This window comes from Heptranchias perlo, chromosome 1 (assembly GCF_035084215.1).
Source record: "Heptranchias perlo isolate sHepPer1 chromosome 1, sHepPer1.hap1, whole genome shotgun sequence".
Lineage (NCBI taxonomy): Eukaryota > Metazoa > Chordata > Chondrichthyes > Hexanchiformes > Hexanchidae > Heptranchias > Heptranchias perlo.
Window position 1 is genome coordinate 76,092,228 of NC_090325.1, and position 20,039 is coordinate 76,112,266.

Sequence of the window (20,039 nt, forward strand, 5' to 3'; positions counted from 1 at the left end):
AACAAAAATTGACTCGATTTCTCACTTGCACAAAAGTAACAAAAGAATTTCTTTGCTACAATTCTGGATAGCTTGAGATTTACTGCACAAGTCACATACCTTTCCAAAAAAATGCAAAGTATTTCATAAATGTGTAACAAGAAAAGGTCTTTCAACCCATCAAGTCCTCATTTCACAGATTTGTAGTTAACCTCACGTATTTTACCCTTTGTCTCTTTCTTCCCCCGCCCCCCCCACAAGCCCAGAACCCGCATTACATCTCACAACTTTGCCGATCATACCAAATGCAGTCGCAAAAATTTCAGTGTTTGATCTACCAGTTGTATAATATTGTTTAACAAGGATATAAGTTTAGAAGAATGAGAGGTGATCTCATTGAAACATATAAAATTCTGAGGGCTTGACAGGGTAGTTACAGAGAGGCTGTTTCCCCTGGCTGGAGTCCAGAACTAGGGGGCATAGCCTAAGGATAAGAGGTTGTCCATTCAAGACCGATGTGGAATTTCTTCACTGAGAGGGTTGTGAATCTTTGGAATTTTCTACCCCAGAGGGCTGTGGATGCTCAGTCGTTGAGTATATTGAAGGCTGAGACTGATTGATAGATAGATATTTGGAATCTCAGGGAATCCAGAGCTATGGGGATCGGGCAGGAAAGTGGAGTTGAGGTCGAAGATCAGCCATGATATTGACTGGCACAAAAGGCTCAAGGGGTAGTATGGCCTACTCCTGTTTCCATTTCTTATGAGCTATCAGTCTTATTTAAATAGCTAATGGGACGATGCCTGCAGCATCTAAAAACTTGCTAGCTAATAACTGAATTTTATGTAGTGTCTTAATACAGGAAAAATGGCCTTCATAAAATGTCACCCAAGTCAAAGGAGGTTTTAGGAGGGTGTCAGAAGCTTGATCAAATAGTTGACCTTTTAAGAAGGGTCTTGAAGGAGAAGCAAAGATTTAGGGAGGAATTTGAGTGCAGGGTCCCAGCAGTTGAAGGCACAGTTGCCAGTGGTGGGGAAGAAAGGCACAAAAGTCAGGACCAGAGTTTGGGGCTGTAGGAGGTTGGAGATGGGAAGGAGTGAAGCAGGATTTAAATGTGACTGAGAATTTTAAGAGACATTGGGGTTCCAGGAGCCAATGTAGGTTAGTAAGGAAAGGGATGATGGGCGAGCTGAACTTAGTGAGATAGGGTTCGGGCAGCAGTGTTTTGGATGGGAGGCTAGTCAGAGCATTGGAATAGTAGTCTGGCGATGACAAAAGCATGGATGAGGGTTTTGGCAGCAGATCAGCTGTGTTAGAGACAGGAGTGCATGTCATAGAGGTGGAAATAAGAGCATTTGAGGTCAAATGTGATGCCAAAGTTGTGAACAGTCTAGTTTAGCCTGGGGTGAGATTTGAGGTTCGTGGCAAGGCTCGAGTTTGTTGTAAAGGCCAAAGACCATGGCTTTGGTCTCCCCAGTGTTTAGGTAGAGGAAATTGTGGCTCATCCAAGACTGAATCAGATAAGCAGTCAACACTGAAGCAGTACAGTGAGGTGGGTGGAGCTAGCTGTCATCAGTGTACATGTGAAAGCTGACCAAATGTCTGAGGTTGATGGCGCTAAGGGGTAGCACCTAAATGAGGGTTGGTCCAAGAATAGATGTTTTGGGTACTGTCTGGTACAGTAGCATAGTGGTTACATGACTAGACTTGTAACCCAGAGGCCTGGACTAATAATCTTATAATCCAGAGTCATGAGTTCAAATCCTGCCACGGTAGTTGGTGAATTTAAATTCAATTAATTAAATAAAATTCTGGAATAAAAAAAAACTGTGATTGAGGTCATGAAATAACTGGATTGTCATAAAAACCCATTCGGTTCATTAATGTCCTTTTTTTAGGGAAGGAAAGCTGCCGTCCTTACCCGGTCTGGCCTTTGTGACTCCAGACCCACAGCAATGTGGTTGATTCTTAATCGCCCTCTGAAATGGCCTAGCAAGCCACTCAGTTGTAAAGTCTCGCTACGAAAAGTCATAAGAATAAAACCGGACAGACCACCCGGCATTAGACCACGAAGCATCGGACACGACAAAGGCACACCAAGCCCAGTCGACCCTGCAAAGTGATCCTCACTAACATCTGGGGATTTGTGCCAAAATTGGGAGAGCTGTCCCACAGTCTAGTCAAGCAACAATCTGACAGCCATACTCTCAGAATCATACCTTTCAGCCAACATCCCAGACCCTTCCATCCCTGGGTATGTCCTGTCCCACCAGCAGGACAGACCGACCAGAGGTGGCGGTAGTGATATACAGTCAGGAGGAAGTGACCCTGGGAGTCCTCAACATTGACTCTGGATCTCATGGCAACAGGTCAAACATGGGCAAGGAAACCTCCTGCTGATTACCACCTACCGCCCTCCCTCAGCTGATGAATCAGTCCTCCTCCATGTTGAGCACCACTTGGAGGAAGCACTGAGGGTAGCAAGGGCACAAAACGTACTCTGGGTGGGGGACTTCAATGTCCATCACCAAGAGTGGCTTGGTAGCACCACGACTGACCGAGCTGGCCGAGTCCTGAAGGACATAGCTGCTAGACTGGGCCTGCGGCAGGTGGTGAGGGAACCAACACTAAAGGATAAACCTACTTGACCTCGTCCTCACCAATCTACCTGTCGCAAATGCATCTGTCCATGACAGTATTGGTAGGAGTGACCACCGCACAGTCCTTGTGGAGACAAAGTCCTGTCTTTGCACTGAGGACACTATCCAACATGTGTGGCACTATCCCCTTGCTAAAGGGGATCAACCCTGGTTCAATGAGGAGTGTAGAAGAGCATGCCAGGAGCAGCACCAGGCATACCGAAAAACGAGATGCCAACCTGGTGAAGCTACAACACAGGACTACTTGCATGCTAAACAGCCGAAGCAACATGCTATAGACAGGTAAGCGATTCCACAACCAACGGATCAGATCAAATCTCTGTAGCCCTGCCACATCCAGTCGTGAATGGTGGTGGACAATTAAACAACTAACGGGAGGAGGAGGCGCTGCAAACATCCCCATCCTCAATGATGGCAGAGTCCAGCACGTGCATGCAAAAGACAAGGCTGAAGCGTTTGCAACCATCTTCAGCCGGAAGTGCTGAGTGGATTATCCATCTCTGCCTCCTCCCGATATCCCCACCATTACAGAAGCCAGTCTTCATTCCACGTAATATCAAGAAACTGCTGAGTGCACTGGATACAACAAAGGCTATGGGCCCCAACAACATCCCGGCTGTAGTTTGTGTTTATTCGTTCATGGGATGTGGGCGTCACTGGCGAGGCCAGCATTTGTTGCCCATCCCGAATTGCCTTTGAGAAGGTGGTGAGCCGCTGCAGTCCGTGTGGTGAAGGTTCTCTCTGTGCTGTTAGGAAGGGAGTTCCAGGATTTTGACCCAGGAACGGCGATATATTTCCACGTCGGGATGGTGTGTGACTTTGGGGGGAACATGCAGGTGGTGGTCCTATGTGCCTGCTGCCCTTATCCTTCCAGGTGGTAGAGGTGGTAGAGGTCACTGGTTTGGGAGTTGTTGCAGTGCATCCTGTGGATGGTACACACTGCTGAAGAGTTGTGCTCTGGAACTAGCTACGCTAATAGCCAAGCTGTTCCAGTACAGCTACAACACTGGGATCCACCCGACAATGTGGAAAATTGCCCAGGTATGTCCTGTCCACAAAAAGCAGGACAAATCCAATCTGGCCAATTACCGCCCCATCAGTCCACTCTCAATCATCAGCAAAGTGATGGAAGGTGTCGTTGAAAGTGCTATCAAGCAGCACTTACCAATAACCTGCTCACCGATGCTCAATTTGGGTTCTGCCATTACCACTCTGCTCCAGACCTCGTTACAGCCTTGGTCCAAACATGGATAAAAGAGCTGAATCGGTGAGGTGAGAGTGACTGCCCTTGACATCAAGGCAGCATTTGACAGTGTGGCACCAGGGAGTCCTAGTAAAATTGGAGTCAATGGGAATCAGGGGGAAAACTCTCCAGTGGCTGGAGTCATACTTAGCACAAAGGAAGATGGTAGTGGTTGTTGGAGGCCAATCATCTCAGCCCCAGGACATTGCTGCATGAATTCCTCAGGGTAGTGTCCTGGGCCCAACCATCTTCAGCTGCTTCATCATAAGGTCAGAAATGGGGATGTTCGCTGATTGCAGTGTTCCGTTCCATTTGCAACCCCTCTGATAATGAAGCAGTCCGTGCCTGCATGCAGCAAGACCTGGACAGCATCCAGGCTTGGGCTGATGTCTGGCACAAATGTTACTTGCCACCTAAGTGCCAGGCAATGACCATCTCCAACAAGAGAGTCAAACCACCTCTCCTTGACGATTCAACGGCGTTATCATCGCCGAATCCCCCACCATCAACATCCTGGGGGTCACCATTGACCAGAAACTTAACTGGACCAGCCATATAAATACTGTGGCTACAAGAGCAGGTCAGAGGCTGGGTATTCTGTGGCGAGTGACTAACCTCCTGACTCCCCAAAGCCTTTCCACCATCGTTACAGCCTTGGTCCAAACATGGATAAAAGAGCTGAATCGGTGAGGTGAGAGTGACTGCCCTTGACATCAAGTCAGGAGTGTGATGGAATACTCTCCACTTTCCTGGATGAGTGCAGCTCCAACAACACTCAAGAAGCTCGACACCATCCAGGACAAAGCAGCCTGCTTGATTGGCACCCCATCCACCACCCTAAACAGTCTCTCCCTTCACCACCGGCACACAGTGGCTGCAATGTGTACCATCCACAGGATGCACTGCAGTAACTCGCCAAGGCTTCTTCAACAGCACCTCCCAAACCCGTGACCTCTACCACCTAGGTACATGGGAATAACACCACCTGCACGTTCCCCTCCAAGTCACTCCCCATCCCTACTCGGAAATATATTGCCGTTCCTTCATCGTCACTGGGTCAAAATCCTGGCACGCCCTTCCTAACAGCACTGTGGGAGAACCTTCTCCACACGGACTGCAGCGGTTCAAGAAGTCGGCTCACCACCACCTTCTCGAGGGCAATTAGGGATGGGCAATAAATGCCGGCCTCGCCAGTGACGCCCACGTCCCATGAACAATTTTTTTTTTTTAAAAAGCAGATGCTGGTAAACTGAATATTATACATCCTTTAATCAGCCAACAATAAAACTTCTGATGGTGAGGGTGGCTGAGTTTCTTTTGAACATGGCTGGGACTGAGGATGTCTTAATTTCAAGGTGATGGGGTAACTAATGGATGAGATGAAATTTGTCTGTTATAATCTGGTCTAAGAAGTTGGCTGCCTGAGTGATGCGCCCCCCCCCCCCCCCCCCCCCCCCATGCCACCTTGTGTCGGGTTTGGACTCCAAGTGGTGAATGTATCTGAGAATTCCCCATTGAGCTATAATGGGTGGAGGGCTGATAGATATTGACACCGTTCCAGTGGTGCAATGGGCTATTTCTGGACTCCTTTGACCTACCCAGGTAAAAATTGTTGGTGGCATCTTTCTGTAAGATGATTTGAGTTGATTGCGTTGCACATGGTAAATCAAAGAACGTGGTCACTCTCTTGTATGTCTTTGTGTTGCTGTTTGTCTCTCCTGTTGCATTTGGGGGTGAGGGTTGTGGGGAAAATGTGTTCCTCAGCTGTTAGGTTTCCATCCACTTCCCCCAACTGATCATCCTTCATGTCTCCTAACATAATCTATCCCCTTTCCTGTTATAACCTTGCTCCCGTCACTGCCCTTTAATTGCTTCCCTCTTTTTTGTGCTACCCACGCAAAAGATATTTTTTATCTCTTGCACTGCTGTCACTCAACTTTTTATACCCCCACCTTTCCCCTGGGTAGGTAGCAAGAGGCCACCTTACCTCGTAATGTGCCTTATTATCTATTTTCCCTTTTTTTTTGTTTTAAAATTTAACTTTTTAAAAAGATTACAAAGCAAAGGCTACAATAGGTATAATTGGAAGTCTTTTTCTCTTTGCTTGTTTCCTGAAGCAAAAACTGAATTTTACCTTTTGGGTTTTGAAACTTGCTGTCTACCATTTTTACTCAGTAATTATGAAAAATATTTGAGCTGGAAGCTAAAGGATAAAGTATTCTTTGGGAAAGCTAGCTTGTACTGGTGCATCCTGGGAAATTGGGTACACTGCACATGCTCAGCATCTGCATTTCACCTTTAGCTCAGCTCTGGGTAAGTCCAAGCCCAGACTTTTGGAAGTTGATGAGGCCTTTAAGTAAAAATTCTAAATGAAGGCATTACAAGACAATTGTCTTTTTAAATATAAAATATCAATATAAAATGTGTAAGTTTTTCTTAATTTGGTGACCCTAATTTTGGACCTGCAGTTACTGGGGGTGGAGGAGGGGGAGAAATGTTCATAATTGAGAGAATTAAGGCAAATTGTGCAAATCAGTGAGTTTACAGTCATTTTGATTTACAACTTTTAGATACAGTAATATATGAAGGAAAACGTTGACTGTGTCAAAGATACTGGCAAGAAGTGTGCACAGATGCAAGATTTTTAGTATAGATTAGGTGAAGTGCATGGATTATCTGACTTGAAGCAAGATGGTGGCTGATTAAAAAAAATTTCAGTGTTTGGTTTGCTTTTTTTTTGGGTAGGGTTTCCCCCCCACATTTAGTAGTGTATCTGCCTGCTGTGGTTTGTTCAGTGGTAGATAATTTGTTTAATAAGGTATCAGACAATCAATATTTTTAATCAATATGCCAATTAGAAGGAAATATGATTAATTGACTTGTGTGGACATGTGCCAGATGCAAAGTTTTTAATTGGATAGAAGTTTCAAGCCAGTTAAAGCTTGTATAAGGGTGGAGGAGCAGATTTAAATTGGGTTGTTGGATAGAATAAGTTGGCCCAGAACCAAATATATAAGAACACCCCATCAACCTAATGCTACAATAAATGTGGCTTGCACAATTGCCACAGTGTTCCTGAGTTAATTTTTGTACATGACCTCGTGAGAAATTGGAGCCTATTCTTACAGCACAGCTAGCCTGTATCAATGAAATGTGTTGTGTGGTTTAAGTGGAGGGATAAGTAAGCAAATTCAGCCATAGCAATGAAATGTGACCCAAATAAATCAGTTAAATTCTATTGCAGAATTGTGTGCAAAATCTATTTGAGGTAATGGTGTCTGTTAATTCTACAGCTGATTTGCCATTGTCATTTCAAACTGCATTCAAACAACCTTAGTTGGAATTAAATTGAAGTTCATAAAACTATAAGGTCTGCCATACATACTCGTGAACTTTAATGGTACAGTATTAAAGTGTCTGCAGAATTTGGAAATCATAGTCCATGATTTTTTGAATGCCATTTAACATTTTGTCAGCCACATCTTTGTTCAGTGATTAATGTGGGTTTATTCTTGGTTCTCCACTCAAGTATTCCTCAACTTCCCTCATCCTCTGGATGGCAAAGAGGAACACCTGAAATTGGGGAGATAAAATTTGGAGGAGGATGATGATCCTCATTCTACTTGTATGTAGACCAAGAGTGGAATTCACATACTTGAGAGAAAATTAGGTGACTCACTCTAAAATTGTGAATTATTATGTATGTGTGCCTTACAATAAATCAGTGGAGGTGGGGTGTTTGGACTAATTTCCTAAGATGGCAATGGTCTGCTTGTTCCTTCAGGTTTTTGTGAATTAATTAACTTAATATTCTAGGCACAGTGTGACCTTAGGTATCCTGTATGTGCTTAGTAAATACTTGTAAGACAGTCTCCTACAAAGCATGCTTAATTAACCGTGCTGATTTTAAAAGATGGGCATTTTGCTTTGATTTTTTTTCTCTTTTAAAAAGTTTGTTGCTGAAGGGCAAATGTTATAATGCCTACTGTGAAAGTAATCAATTCTATGTGGTTCAGTCTCTAATAGGGTCTGTGACTTGGCTTATGCTTCCTTTTTTTTTATTAAAGGAAGAGTAGAGACCAATAATTGACTTGTGCAGCTTCTGATTTTAACTTTTTTTGTTTAGGATTATGGTTTCTGGAACTTGATAAACCCACTAACTGGTTTGCTGAACTTCAGGCTCACTGAACACTTGTATTCCAGAAGAGTTGAAGTGTACAAATGTGGGGTTTTTTCTTAAAATTTTTATGGGATTAAAGCCATATCTTAAGTGCAGTATTTGACAATCGTACAGCATGTTCCTGCCCTAAAATGCAATCTCCTTGAATGTGGATTCTTGTGCTGGGGTGCAGTTCCATGGGTGTTAGCAGCCCTTGTTATCTTGCCAAAGTGGTTATTAACAAGTCTATAGAGTGCATCTTGGCAAACTATTTGATGGAGGGTGAGAGGGGTATGTCACAGTTAAGCTCCACTATCCCCACTGCAACAACTTGATTTTGTAAAATGTCTTTGACATAGAGCATGTCCTGAAGTGCCTCACAGTAGGGCATTGTGAATAAATGCCAAACAAAGAAGAAATTAAATGAGGTGGAAAATTTTGGTTGAAGTTTTAAGATGCTGAGATAGACAGATGGGATTGAAGGCTTGATCACCAGAAGTGGGTGAAGGGGCATTAATTGGAGGCCAGAATTATGAAGAATGTTCAGTGGGGGTGGTGGAAGAGGGAGAAGAGCCAGTATCCTTTTAACTTCACCCTCAATAGACAGATGAGGAAAATTGAGAGGTTAAAATCACTTGCTGACAGAAGAGGACAAAATCTTGGGAAGGAAGTTGGCACTGGACTGGGGAGGGTAGTAAATGATTTTCACAGAAGGAGGAGATAACCGTGTAAGATGAGGAACCACTAAGACGTGGCAATGATGGCTACACCACCAGCACAGCCACTGAGGCAATGTAATGATGGAAAGTATCATATGGTGGAGAGGCTTGAGTGAGAGGTAAAATTGCTGACCATGAGCAATGTTGAGTGTGCTGATATTAATTGAATCCTCCCCTTAACTGATGAATGGCACGAGCTTCGGTCAATGTTCTGGACGGAAAATGCAGTAATGATTGACGTGGTGAAAAATGCAAAGGGAGCCACAGAAGGAAGCAGTGGGTTTGTTAAGGACTGAGCCTGAGAGGATGGCGGAAGACCAAGTGGGCTGCGGAGGAATAGTTGGGAATGTATTGTGCTGTAAAAATGGGAAGTGAAAGACACAATCAGATGAGTGGACACTTAATTGTCTTGGTTAAATAAACATGATTGCAAAATAGGGGGTTGAGGGATTGGTGAACTTACTTGCATAAACTAGGGTGAACTGTAGTAATTATTTTACGTTTATTTTCTAATTATTCTTACCACCGCCCCCCCTTCCCCCCACACCAAAGAACTTGTTAATGGCCATCAGCTGAAATTGGCTAATTTTTGCAGGGATGAAGGCTGGAATTTTCTTTGTAGTTCAACAACTTGGATTCATATAGCACCTTTTCTTGATGTAGTGAAGTGTACCAAGGTGCTTCACTGGAGCATACAGACAAAAATTGACACAGCCAATAATTTTCTTTTGAAACATGGGACTAAAAGCTTGATCAGAGGTAGGTTTTAAGGGGTTTTGAAAAGTGGTGGGTATTTTGAGAGGCAATTCCAGAGCTTAGCATGTAGACAGCTGAAGAAATGGCTGCCAATGGAGGGGTGAAACAAATTGGGGATGCACAAGAGACCAGAATTGGAGGGACGCAGAGTTCTTGAGGGTTGCAGGGCTGGAGGAGATTAGTGCTAGGTCGGGGTAAGGCAATGAAGGGGTTTCAGCAGAATGAGAATTTTAAAATAAAGATGTTGCTAGACCAGGAGCCAATGTAGGTCAGCGAGCACAAGGGTGATTGGTGAATGGGACTTAGTGCAAGTTAGGATAAAGGCAGCAGAATTTTGGATTCCAGTTTATGGAGGGTGAAAGCTAGGAGGCTGGCCAGGAGCACACTGGAATAGCCAAGTCTGGAGGTAACAAAGGCATGGATGAGGGTTTCAACAATAGATAGGCTGAGGCCAGGGCAATATCACATAAGCAAGAGTAGGCCACGTGGCCTCTTGAGCCTGCTCTGCCGTTCAATAAGATCATGGCTGATCTTTTACTTCAACTCCACTTTCTTGGCCTTTCCCTTAGTGTCCAAATATCCATCAATCTCAGTCTTGAATATACAACGACTGAGCATCCACAGCCCTCTGGGGTAGACTATGCCAAAGAGTCACAACCATCTGAGTGAAGAAATTCCTCCTCATTTTAGTCTTAAATGTCCAACCCCTTATCCTGAGATTATGTCCCCAAGAATCAACAGAATAATGAACGATGCTTGTGGAGTAAATTATGGAGCTAGAAGTAGACGGTCTTGGTGATGGGGAGGATATGGGGTCAGAAGCTCAGCTCTGATCAAATCGGACGCCGAGGTGTGATGTCTGGTTCAACCCGAGACAATAGCGAGTGTGGGGGATGGAATTGATAGCTGGGGAACTGAGTTTGTGCTGGGGGCCAACGACACTGGTTTTGGTCTTCCCAGTATTGGAGGAAATTTCTGCTCCTCTGGTACTGGATGTCAGACAAGCAGTGTGACAAATCGGATGCAGTGGAGAGGTGGTGGTGCAGTAGAGCTGTGTCATCAGCATACATGTGGAATCCGACACTTGTAATCAGAATGGATTTCTGAAACTTAACTAAAACTATCGTTAAATCAAAATAAATTTCACAGTTGCCAACCATTAGACTGTGAGGTCTGTAATGCCCAGTTACTCAATGAACATTGTTCATTATTCTGTTGATTCTCTAAGGAATTGGACTTTTTAATCCCAGGTATTTTCAGGATATCCTCTGACTAGTCTGTCTAACCTTTTCATGAACTGGCATCTAATTAGTGTGGTGGAACAATTTAAATATTTCACTTACACTGTTTGGTGAATAAACTTAATCTACCAGAGTGTCTGGTGTGGCTGTTGGAAGTGACTTGAGACACTACGCCTCAAATCTTCACCGATGGGGCCTTTGTGACGACGTGTCCTTGCGGACAAATACAAACTATGTCCCATGTCCTTGAATTAGATGCTAGCTCAACTATCTGATGGCCTATGCCATTTCATGCTGGTGATCACATCGCTCCAAGTTGGCTGAAATTTTATGCAGAGTCTGCTTACACTTGTGTTGCACATGAGCAAGTATGTGCAGTGAGCTGAAGGTGAAATCTCTGGCCAATTAATGTATAACATAGGTTTTGCCCAGAAGGACATTATCTCTTCCAATAAGCTATTAAAGATGCATCATAGGTACAGCACAGGAGGAGGCCATTTGGCCCATTCTGCCTGTGCCGGCACTCAAAGCGCTATCTAATTAGTCTCTTTCCCCATAGCCCTGTAAGTTTCTTGTCCTTCAAGTATTTATCCAATTCCCTTTTCGAAAGTTACCATTGAATCTGTTTCCACCACCCTTTCAGGCAGTGCATTCCAGATCATTACAACTTGCTGTGTGAAACAAAAGTTTCCTCGCTGCCTCTGGTTCTTTTGCCAATCACCTTAAATCTGTGTCCTTTGGTTACTGACCCTTTAGCCACTGGAAACAGCTTCTCATTTACTCTGTCAAAACTGATGATTTTGAACACCACTATCAAGCCTCCCCTTAACCTTCTCTGATTTAAGGAGAACAACTCCAGCTTCTCCAGAATCTCCACATAACTGAAGTCCCTCATCTGTGGCACCAATCGAGTAAATCTCTTCTGCACCCTCTCCAAGGCCTTGACATCCTTCCTAAAGTACAGTGCCCAGAATTGAACACAATACTCCAGCTGAGGCCAAACCAGTGTTTTATAAAGGTTTAGCATAACTTCCTTGCTTTTGTACTCTCTGCCTCTATTAATAAATGTAAACAATTTTACAACACCAAGTTATAGTCCAATAATTTTATTTGAAATTCACAAGCTTTCGGAGGCTTCCTCCTTCCTCAGGTGAATGTTGTGGAAACATTCACCTGAGGAAGGAGGAAGCCTCTGAAAGCTTGTGAATTTCAAATAAAATTGTTGGACGATAACTTGGTGTTGTAAAATTGTTTACAATTGTCAACCCCAGTCCATCACTGGCATCTCCACATCTATTAATAAAGCCCAGGATCCCATATGCTTTTTCAACATTGTGGCCAGAGTCTCCACAATTTCTACCCTTGCTTCCCTTAGTAACCTAGGATACATCCCATTTGGACCAGGCAACCTTTCTACCTTGAGTATTGCCAACCTTTTTAAGTACCTCCTTTTATCTATTTTTATCCGAACCAATGTTTCTACTACCACCTCCTTTACTGCTACAGTGGCAGCGTCCTCTTCTCTCGTGAAGACCAATGCAAAGTATTCATTTAGTACCTCAGCCATGCCATCTGCCTCCAAGATCTTGTCCCTAATTGGTCCCATCCTTTTTACTTTTATATGTTCTATAAAAGACTTCTGGGTTCCCTTTTATGTTAGCCACTAATCTATTTTCATACCCCTTTGCTACTCTTATTCCCTTTTTTAGATCTCCTCTATACTTTCTGTATTGAGCTTGGTTCTCTACTCTAATGAACCTTACATTTGTCATAAGCCTTTTTTGTTTCATTTTAATCTGTCTTTCGTCATCTAGGGAGGTCTAGCTTTGGATGCTCTTCCTTTTCCCCCTTGTAGGATGTCTACTCTACACCCAAACAATCTCCTCCATGAAGGCCTCCCATTGTTCAATTACTGTTGCCTGTAAATTTTTGATTCTAGCACCACTTCATTCCCCAGAACTAGATCCAGCTCTGTTTCCTTCCACATTGGGCTGGACACACACTGTTCCAGAAAGTTCTCTTGAAAACATTTCAGGAATTCCTCCCCTTTGTCCTTTATACTGTAACTGTCCCAGTCTATATTGGGATAATTGAAGCCCCCTATTATCACTGCTCTATAATTCTTGCATGTTTCTGTAATTTGTTCATCTATCGCCTTGCCACGATTTGGTGGCCTATAGTATACAGCCAGTAGTGTGATGGCTCCTCTTGCGTAGTTCTAACCAAATAGATTGTCTTTTGACCCCTCAACTACATCCCTTTTTCTGTGCTATAATTGTTTCTTCCCTTTTTTTCTTTCCTGAATACCTTGTAGAAAGAATATTTAGTACTCAATCCTTCCCATCTTTGAGCCAGGCCTCAGTTATTGCCACTAGATCATAGTCCCATGTGGCAAGTTGAGCTTGCAGCTCACCAACCTTATTTACTATCCAATGTGCATTTAAACTCATATGCTCTAAACTCATCTTAGACTGCCTCACTTTTGCCTCCTGTCTGATCCCTAAACTATTCTTTACTCCTAGTATTATGTCTATCCCAGTCCTCTGTGCACTTTGTTTCTCCCCTCATGTTTCATACTGGTACCCATCCTCCTGCCAAATTAGTTTAAACCCTCCCCCACAGCACTAGTTACCTGCCTCATTCAAACTGTTTAGGGATGGTAACCTTATTGGGAGGAGGGAGAAGCTGAAGTTTTGGTTTGAGCTGAACGTTCCTATTTTGGGAGGGAAATGTCTAGTTTGAAATGGGTGTCCAATTCACTCTTTTTTTCCTTGGGTAAAACTTGTTTTTAATTTTTTAATTCTATATGGTGACTTAAGATTTTTAAAATTCAGTTTGTTTGAGATTTTTTACACACGTGCTAATCTATTTTTTTCTGAAATGAAAGCTTTATGGAGGTGTTGAGTTTTAACACAGGTGAGCTGCATTAAATGCTGGCTGCTGATGAAAGTGCACTTGTATGTTCTAGCAACTATCTTTAGTGTTCTGCCAAAACATGAACTTTTGGAATTATTGAGTCATCAATTGCAGCTGCTTTTAAAATGCTTCATTCAGCACTAAGCAAAATTTTGTAGTCACTGTTTATGGTCTAGAGTTGACTAGATTGGAAAATGTGTTGAGCTGCATGGGATATTTCAACTGCCATTCTTTGGTTTAGGTGTGCTGGACCTGAAGTAAGTGCAGATGTAAAAGTTGGCTTGATCAGTTGCTGTTTTATTTGAATTTTGTGGTTTACTTTTCCAAAGTAACATCTGTTTGCTTAAATGGAGGAGTCAGGCTGTCCTGTTTATACTGGTTCCAAAGAATTCTGACCAGTACATTTAATTTTGTGATTAGGTGGAGGGCAGGACTGATGAAAGTTATGATGCTGCAAGGCAAATGGCATTAAAAATAATTATAGAAACAAAGATGGGTCCAGAGAATGTGTAAACGGTTACAGCAGGATAGCAGAGGGGGATGGAAGCATGGAAAATCTGGAAGGCTCATTCTGATAATATGAGCAATGCCACAGATCGAGTTACTGTGTTTCTCTCACTGATGGGACTGTGCTGAATTCACAAGGCTTTAAAAACTTAGTAACCAAGATACACTTTGTACCTGATGGGTTTAATTGACCTATGCTTCATATGATTCCAAGGTTTGTTCTTGCAGTGCACTACAATTGGTGTTCATTGTAGTTCCCTCATGGGAATGTTTTGAAATCTACACCAACTCATGCTGCTTGAGTGACTCCAAGCCAAACTACTGAAACCTTTTTTTGAAGAAATTTCTGATTTTGCTTCATGTGAAGTGTGCAGTTTTCTTCCTCTTTGTTGCTCCCCGACCTGCATAAGGTCACAATCCAATTAGTTAAAAACAATTTGGGAGGAGCTAATGCTTGTGGAGGACCAAAATGTGGTGGAAGCTTAACTTACTAAAATAATGCATCTTACTGTAACAGAACACTGGCATTCCTGCTTGTCCAGCCAGGCCCAGTTTACATATTGGGGTAGCCTTCCAGGGTTACCTGAAGCTAAGGTGGGGCAGTATCCCAGGTTCCATCCATGCAACATACTAGCTAATGAATAGTGTGTCCTGGAGTACTGCAGTTGGCAAGGCTTGGGATCTGTGGGTTAGTTAGTTAGTCAGTCAGTTCTAAGCATGACTCTGGTTACCAGGTAACAGCTACTTGGGACAACTGAGCAGAGCAATCATTACCAGAGATCACACTTGCCTCGACCCAGGAGGATTGATTGATTGTTCAAGCAATTTGGGTAGGGTTGTGAGCCTTGTTGGGAGGAAGATGACATGTGCCAGAAACTGTAAGTAGCATGGTCCACAACTTGCTGTAAATGGAAATAAATTGCCACTGTCCTCTGCATAATGTGGAAGCACACATCTATCCATATCTTTAATGAATAGTAGTTACACAAGTTGCAGATGTCAAGCTGCAACTTTTTTTATTCGTTCATGGGATGTGGGTGTCGCTGGCAAGGCCAGCATTTATTGCCCTTGAGAAGGTGGTGGTGAGCCGCCTTCTTGAACCGCCGCAGTCAGTGTGGTGAAGGTTCGCCCACAGTGCTGTTAGGAAGGGAGTTCCAGGACTTTGACCCAGCGACGATGAAGGAACGGCGATATATTTCCAAGTCGAGATGGGGTGTGACTTGGAGGGGAACGTGCAGGTGGTGTTCACATGTGCCTGCTGCTCTTGTCCTTCTAGGTGGTAGAGGTCACGGGTTTGGGAGGTGCTGTCGAAGAAGCCTTGGCGAGTTGCTGCACTGCATCCTGTGGATAGTACACACTGCAGCCACTGTGCGCCGATGGTGAAGGGAGTGAATGTTTAGGGTGGTGGATGGGGTGCCAATCAAGTGGGCTGCTTTGTCCTGGATGGTGTCGAGCTTCTTGAGTGTTGTTGGAGCTGCATTCATCCAGGCAAGTGGAGAGTATTCCATCACAATCCTGACTTGTGCCTTATGGATGGTGGAAAGGCTTTGGGGAGTCGGGAGGTGAGTCACTCGCCACAGAATACCCAGCCTCTGACCTGCTCTTGTAGCCATAGTATTTATATGGCTGGTCCAGTTAAGTTTCTGGTCAATGGTGACCCCCAGGATGTTGATGGTGGGGGTTTCGGCAATGGTAATGCTGTTGAATGTCAAGGGGAGGTGGTTACTCTGTCTTGTTGGAGATGGTTATTGTCTGGCACGAATGTTACTTGCCACTTATGAGCCCAAGCCTGGATATTGTCCAGGTCTTCCTGCATGCGGGCTCAGATTGCTTCATTATTTGAGGGGTTGCGAATGGAACTGATCACACTGTGCAATCATGAGCGAACATGCCCATTTCTGACCTTGTGATGGAGGGATGGTCATTGATGAAGCAGTTGAAGATGGTTGGGCCGAGGACACTGCCCTGAGCAACTCCTGCAGCAATGCCCTGGGGCTGAGATGATTGGCCTCCAACAACCACTACCATCTTCCTTTGTACTAGGTATGACTCCAGCCACTGGAGAGTTTTCCCCCTGATTCCCATTGACTTCAATTTTACAAGGGCTCCTTGGTGCCACACTCGGTCAAATGCTGTCTTGATGTCAAGGGCAGTCACTCTCACCTCACCTCTGGAATTCAGCTCTTTTGTCCATGTTTGGACCAAGGCTGTAATGAGGTCTGGAGCCGAGTGGTCCTGGCGGAACCCAAACTGAGCATCGGTGAGCAGGTTATTGGTGAGTGAGTGCCGTTCGATAGCACTGTCGACGACACCTTCCATCATTTTGCTGATGATTGAGAGTAGACTGATGGGGCGGTAATTGGCCGGATTGGATTGGTCCTGCTTTTTGTGGACAGGACATACCTGGGCAATTTTCCATTGTCTGGTAGATGCCAGTGTTGTAGCTGTACTGGAACAGCTTGGCTAGAGGTGCAGCTAGTTCTGGAGCACAAGCCTTCAGCACGACAGCCGGGATGTTGTCAGGGGCCCATAGCCTTTGCTGTATTTGGTGCACTCAGCCGTTTCTTGATATCACGAGGAGTGAATCGAATTGGCTGAAGACTGGCTTCTGTGATGGTGGGGATATCGGGAGGAGGCAGAGATGGATAATCCACTCGGCACTTCTAGCTGAAGATGGTTGCTAAAGCTTCAGCCTTGTCTTTTGCACTTGCGTGCTGGACTCCGCCATCATTGAGGATGGGTATGTTTGCAGAGCCTCCTCCTCCCGTTAGTTGTTTAATTGTCCACCACCATTCACGACTGGATGTGGCAGTACTGCAGACCTTTGATCTGATCCTTTGGTTGTGGAATCGCTTAGCTCTGTCCATAGCATGTTGCTTCCGATGTTTAGCTTGCATGTAGTCCTGAGTTGTGGATTCACCAGGTTGGCACCTCATTTTAGGTACGCCTGGTGCTGCTCCTGGCATGCTCTTCTGCACGCCTCATTGAACCAGGGTTGATCCCCTGACTTGTTAATGGTCGAGTGAGGAATATGCTGGGCGATGAGGTTAGATTGTGCTGGAATACAGTTCTGCTGCTGCTGATGGCCCACAGCGTCTCATTGATGCCCAGTTTTGAGCTGCTGGATCTGTTCTGAATCTATCCCATTTAGCACGGTGGTAGTGCCACACAACACGTTGGATTGTATCCTCAGTGCGAGGACTGGGCTTCGTCTCCATGAGGACTGTGCGGTGGTCACTCCTACCAATACTGTCATGGACAGATGCATTTGCGACCGGTAGATTGATGAGGACGAGGTCAAGTAGGTTTTTCCCTCGTGTTGGTTCGCTCACCGCCTGCCGCAGGCCCAGTCTGGCAGCTATGTCCTTCAGGGCTCGGTCAGTAGTGGTGCTACCGAGCCACTCTTGGTGATGGACGTTGAAGTCTCCCACCCAGATTACATTTTGTGCCCTTGCTGCCCTCTGTTTCCTCCAAGTGGTGCTCAACATGGAGGAGGACTGATTCATCAGCTGAGGGAGTGCAGTAGGTGGTAATTAGCAGGAGGTTTCCTTTCCCATGTTTGACCTGATGCCATGAGATTTCATGGGGTCCAGAGTCAATGTTGAGGACTCCCAGGGCCACGCCCTCCTGACTATCACTGTGGCACCACCTCTAGTAGGTCTGCCCTGCCGGTGGGACAGGACATACCCAGGGATGGTGATGGAAGAGTCTGGGACGTTGGCTGAAAGGTATGATTCTGTGAGTATGGCTATGTCAGGCTGTTGCTTGACTAGTCTGTAGGACAGCTCTCCCAATTTTGGCACAAGTCCCCAGATGTTAGTGAGGAGCACTTTGCAGGGTCGACTGGGCTTGGTTTGCTGTTGTCGTGTCTGGTGCCTAGTGGTGCGATGCAGGGTGGTCCGTCCGGTTTTATTCTTATGACTTTTCGTAGCGAGATTTTACAACTGAGTGGCTTGCTAGGCCATTTCAGAGGGCAATTAAGAATCAACCACATAGCTTGAATCTCTGCAACCCAGTCAAGGTCTGCACTGAATCCTGTGTATGAGCACGTGGTCCCATAACTGATCTTCAGCAACTGTAGCCCAAAGCAGTCATTATTTGTTTTTAATCTGCTTTCAGAATGGTGGAAGGGCTGATGCAGCACACTGTGATATGGCAGCATTCTTCACGTTCTAGATGTCCACTGTCATGTACCAGGCTTACTTGTCACCAACTGCTTTTAATCCAGGGCCTCATCTATGGCCTTTAGTAAAGAATCATGCCAGCAGTGAGGCTGGCTTTTTATTTATTTTCCTCCCCAAACCCCTTTTTGGGTGGCAGAGAAGGCTTGTGCTGCATGAGGTAGTAGATGGGTATTCCTTGCCTTCAACCTGTGCTATGTTCAAACTTAAACTCTAGATGTATTCTGTATTTGTGTTGCGTTCTGTATTTGAAATACATTAGATCTACAATGGTCACATCCTTGAATTTTAAAACTTAATGCAAAACATGTGGCTGGCTTCATTCACTACAGCATAAGGAACTTGGAGAAACCATGCACCTTGCATGATGGTTTGGGCCATCTTGATTTTGGGGGTGGGGGAAGGGAGAAGGGGGAAGAGGAAGAGGAGAAATATAACATCTCGCATAATCTTGTTTTTTGTTCTGGTGGCTGACAACACGTCTCTGATGCAAATTTGTCAATGTATAGAGCTATTCCCTGTACTAAAGAAACTGATCCAAAGTGTTACTGTTGTACATAAAGAATGACCTTTTGTTAATATCAAACCAGAGTATTCTCAAAATAGAACATGTACCAGTACATTTAGGAATGCAACTGGCAACCTCCTTGAACCTTCTGATATTTAATGAGTAACTTTTTTTGGTTTAATTAAATTGTAATTGAATAGAACACTTGTGAATGGAATTACCCACCTAGTAAATCATCAGTCTTGTTTTCTATGCAGGCCGTAACAAACAGTTGAATTGAGATTATTTCTGGAATCAAATTTTTGATCAAATACAACGTAGCTCAATTTCAGGATGCTGAATTGGAGAAAAATTCAGGATAATAGGCAATAACTTTTTTAACTTTTGGTAAGCCTCACCCTGTGGTCATGTGGTTGTTACTGGACTTGTAATCCAGAGGATGGAAGTTCAAATCATGGCATTTTAAGAATTTGAATTGTTCAAAACAAATCCATGGTCAGTAAAAGTGATTGTGTAGTTGTCTCATTGTCCTAAAAACCCAACTGGCTCACTAATGTCCTATTTGGGAAGGAAACCTGCTGTTATTACCCAGTCTGGCCTTCAATAACATGGTTGACTCAAGTGGTCGGATAAGCCAATTGTATCAAACCACAATGAAGAATACCAGCGTCGCAAGGACTGAAGCAGTTCAAGAAGATAGCCCACCACCATCTATCCAGGGAAACCAGGAATGGGCACTATATGCTGGGCTGAGCAGTGATGCCCACACTGAGATTTTTAGAAAAAAAAATTAGAGTACTGGTAAACCTTCTGACTCATTAGGACTTATAAGAACATAAATAGGAGCAGGAGTAGGCCATTCAGCCCCTCTAGTCTGCTCTGCCACTCAATAAGATCATGGCTGATCTTCGACCTCAATTTCACTTTCTGGCCTGATCCCCATAGCCCTCGACTCCCTTAATGTCTAAAAATCTATCTCTCAGCCTTGAAAATATTCAACGACTCAGCATTCACATCCCTCGGGTAGAGAATTCCAAAGATTCACAACTCTCCAATGAGGAAATTCCTCCTCATCTCAATCTTGAATGACCCCTTTATCCTGAGATTATGCTTCCTAGTTCTAGACTCTCCAGCCAGGGGAAACAAGCTCTCAGCATCTACCCTGTCAAG

The 20,039-nt window shown here is 44.3% G+C and overlaps 1 protein-coding gene across 8 annotated transcripts in view; it reads left to right on the forward strand.

The window, feature by feature from the left end:
* Window positions 1-20,039, forward strand: part of mtus1b (microtubule associated tumor suppressor 1b) — a 184,524-nt gene that overhangs the window by 23,932 nt on the left and 140,553 nt on the right. The gene's annotated exons all lie outside the window — the stretch shown is intronic.